This window comes from Phocoena phocoena, chromosome 1 (genome assembly GCF_963924675.1).
Source record: "Phocoena phocoena chromosome 1, mPhoPho1.1, whole genome shotgun sequence".
Classification (NCBI taxonomy): Eukaryota; Metazoa; Chordata; class Mammalia; order Artiodactyla; family Phocoenidae; genus Phocoena; species Phocoena phocoena.
The window spans coordinates 89,602,877-89,607,493 of NC_089219.1; positions in this window are offsets into that span (position 1 = coordinate 89,602,877).

Below are 4,617 nucleotides of genomic sequence, written 5' to 3' on the forward strand. Positions count from 1 at the left end.
GTTTAGTTCACATGCATGAAATAACTAAACCTTGGCAAGAGTTTTTAGCTGGGCTCAGCTTTTTGTAGGCCAAATGATTTTGAAAGAAGATGGGCATTCTTTAGCTTCCAAAATGTTGACTCTGGATTCAGCAGCTACCAAGTAATAATAGACTACCCACTGACTTAAAGGTCAAAATCATAGAATGATTAGAACATCATGATTATGTGAAGAAAAAACATTGCATCAATTAGTGCCAAGTTTGAATTAGATTGTGCTCTGTGACCTACTTTCCTTATATTCATTTGGTCTCTATGGATAGAACATGTACCAGTATCCTCTGGAAACTATTAGTTATTTAAAATTTGAAGGTTTTAAAGAAACCGTATATTAGTGAATCTTACCTTCCTGACAATACTGAAGGAGGTTAACTTGTCAACAGCTATGTGAAATAAAGAACATTACAGTGTACAAAAACTAAGACAAGCAATACTACTGGAGCCTTGATGTAGGCAAGTATTATAAATTTCACTGATACTTATACAGGTTACACTGGTTGTGTTAGTTTGTATACATATATATAAAACGACAAATGTATATTCATATACATAAAATAACAAATGTATTATATATAATTCAAATGCATACAATTCATCCTTTTAACATGAACAAGTCAGTGGTTTTTAGTATATTCACAGTCGCACAACCATCACCAATATTTAATTTCAGAACATTCTCATCACCCCCAAAAGAAACCCTGTACAAATAACAGTCATGCCTGAAAGCTGGTTCTTAGAGATAAGCCTCTGACTAGGCTGACCATGAAAAAGAGAGAAGACACAAATGCAGATTTTAAAGGGATAATAAGAGAATATCAGGCTTCCCTGGTGGCGCAGTGGTTGAGAGTCCACCTGCCCATGCAGGGGACACGGGTTCGTGCCCCGGTCCGGGAAGATCCCACATGCCGCGGAGCGGCTGGGCCCGTGAGCCATGGCCGCTGAGCCTGCGCGTCCGGAGCCTGTGCTCCGCGGCGGGAGAGGCCACAGCAGTGAGAGGCCCGAGTATTGCAAAAAACAAACAAACAAACAAACAAACCCAGAATATCATTATCATAATTATTATTAACAACTTTGTCAATAAATCCAAAAATTTAGATGGAATGGACAGATTCCTAGGAAAATATAATTCACTAAAAGTAAAGAAAGAGAAAAAATAGGAAAATCTGAATAGTCTTATAACTATTACGGAAAATGAATTTCTGTCAGCGGCAACATCATTTACCTCTTACCCAAGCCAGAATTAAAGGTGAGACTGCTTCCAGCTATGTACTTCTTTTGTAGAAATCAGAAAAAGGCACTCCTTGAAAATGCATGTAGCTCCATGCCAGGGGACAGGACTTTGTGAACTAAGTGTGTGCTGGATGTCAGCTTCCATGTGCCCTTGTCAGCTAGGGACACTTAGTCAGTGAACATCCTATACAACTGTATGTGGCAGCCCTGCCTTGATCTTCCCCCTTTTTTCTCTTTCCCCCCAATTCGATTAATTCACAAATACTGCGAAGTGTCGCCAAAGTATATCTTTTCCACTCTTTCCACCTTAGCTTAGCCACCATCATGTCCCACCCTGACTACTGTACAACACCCTCCTGTCTGGTCACTCTGTGTCTACACTTACCTCCTCCAATCTATTCTCCACACAGCAGGTGAAGTGATCATCTTAAAACATAAATCCAGGGACTTCCCCAGTGGTGCAGTGGATAAGAATCTGCCCGCCAATGCAGGGGACACTGGTTCGATCCCTGGTCCAGGAAAATCCCACATGCCACGGAGCAGCAAAGCCCATGCGCCACAACTACTGAGCCTGCGCTCTAGAGCCTGCGAGCCACAACTACTGAGCCCGCATGCCGCAACTACTGAAGCCCGCGTGCCTAGACCCCGTGCACCACAACAAGAGAAGCCACAATGAGAAGCTCGTGCACCCAATGAAGAGTAGCCCCCACTCACTGCAACTAGAGAAAGCCTGCGCTCAGCAACAAAAACCCATCACAGACCAAAAATAAATTTTAAAAAATTACATCTTAAAAAAACCCCACATAAATCCAGTAACATCAATCTCCTGCTTAAATTCTTCAGTGACTTCCCTTTTCACTAAGAAAAAAATCCAAACTCTTTACTATGAACCACAAGGCCCTGAGTGATCTGACCCTATGTTTCTAGTCTCATCTTGTACTACTCAGCTCTTTGCCTACTCTGCTCTAGCCACACTAGTCTTATCTCAGTTTAATTAATCTGCCAAAAATCTTTCCTGCCTCAGGCTTTTGCACATGCCACTCCTTCTTTTTGGAATAGTAAGAATAACTAGTATTTATTTTGCTCTTGCTACATGCTAGGCACTGTTCTAAGTACCTTCTGTATATGCACACATTTAATCCTCACAAAAGCAGTATGGAGTAGGTACTATTGTGCTTCACATTTTACAGCTGAGGAAACAAAGACAGAGAGGTTAAATAAATTTCCTGAAGTCCCACAGTTTGTACTTGATGACACTAAGATGAGCTTCTACACACTCTTTGTATAGCAGCCTCTTCTCATCCTCTAGGTCTCAGCATATCAATTCCATCCTTGGGGAAGACTTCTCTGGCCACTGTACCTAAGGTAGGTCTCATTGTTGGTCACCATCTCAGCTGTTAGTCTGCGTGCTTCATAGTACACACTATGACTTACTGTTATTATTTTTATCTTTTTTCTCCCTCTCTCACTAGAATGTAAGCTCCATAAGGACAGGAACTTACTATAGAAACATCAATATGCTAAATGCTTCAAAATACAAAATGATGAAAAAGAATACTCTTTCAGCATCTAGCACATTGTTTTGCACACAATAACTACTCAATCAATGCTACCAAATTAATAAGAATAATATATCTTTCCTATTCAGATACTTACCTGCAGAAGAATAAATCCCTTACAATTTAAAACTAAATGAAACAAAACTACTTTAATTACTCCTCAGTCAGCTTAGGTTTTACTAGAAAAATCCTGCCTGTGCTCAATTTACTGTGAAGATAACCAGACAGGAAAGAATGTGGCTAAGTTCTCTTTTTCATAAGAACTCATTTTGAGATCTTTTTTGATTCTGGACTACATTCCATGGCTTTAGTAATAACAATTATTTCAATTAGTTGGGAAATAAACATCCAGTATTTTCTTTTTGGTTGAATGACTTAATTTAATCTGATGTTCAGCTAAGTTTCTTATCAAAAGAGGCAGAAATTAATTAGCTAATTGAAGCAATTAGCTAATTGCTGACGTTGAGAGGACGTCAAGCTCACAGAGCAAACAGAAGACTGGAGCATGGGAAGCTTCAAAATAGACAGGAACCAAAAGGTCCCTCGAGTCAAAAGCCAGAAACAACCCAACAGTTACTGCTTCATCACTGGTTGGCCTGATCAGGGTGCCACCACAATACTGCCCTTGTTCCCCACCCTTGCATTGCTCGTGAAATACAAAATCCCATGAGAAAGCATCTGATTAACCTAGCTCATGTGCTAGACTGCCCAAGTCTCAATTCTGACATTGAAACTACACACCGTTAATTTCCCAGAAGGAAATTGGAGACGTGAATGCTGGGAAGCCAAAAAAAAAAAAAAGAATGTCTTTTGTATTTATGTAGGGAAAACCAAAAATGTATGTTTTCACCATTTCTTATTTTGGGATTTTAGAACTTTGTTAAAGACATAGATTTTAGGGACTTCCCTGGTGGTCCAGCGGTTAAGACTCCGTGGTCCCAATGCAGAGAGCCTGGGTTCGATTCCTGGTCAGGGAACTAGATCCCACATGCTGCATCTAAAGATCTCGCACGTGGCAACAAAGATCCCATGTGGTGCAACTAAGGCCCGGCGCAGCCAAAATAAATAAATAATTTTTAAAAAGACATAGATTTTACCCAAATATAGAGATGAGAATATTAGAAGGGACTTAATCTTCCTCTAGCCAAACACTCTTATTCTGACATAAGCATTAAACAAGAAAAAAACCCTGCGTATTCTCACTGAATAGCGAAATATATGATGAACATTTGTGAATAAGTCATGTGTGACACGAACTTGTCAGAATCAAAAGCCCAGAATGTAGCCATGATCTTGGCAGAAGTAGAGGGGTTTGTTTCATTCAGGTCATGACCCAGTCACATTTTCAACCTACCTATTGGCCTCTTCACATGGTTTTCCATGACAATGAATTTAATTTTGGACCTACTGAATTTGAACTCTAACTCAACATGTCAAAAACCAAACTCATCTCTTCACACCACTACTTCTCCTGTTTTTCCCAATCTTGATAGGTGTACCACCATTCAATCTAGCCACCCAATCCAGAAACTCGGCACTCATATATGACTATTCCATACTTCACCCCACACATGCAGTCATATCACCAAACATTCTTCCTCCAAATTTCTTTTCAAATCTATGCCTTTCTCTTCATTCCCCCTTGCCAGTGTCTTGGTTCAAATTCATGACATCTGTATTTCTCACCACCTAACATATCTTCCAATTTTGATTAATTTTAGTAGGTCCCAGAGGCTTTCAAGTTTTGCCCACTGGCTACAATTCTATCCGTATATACCATTGCTTCTTCC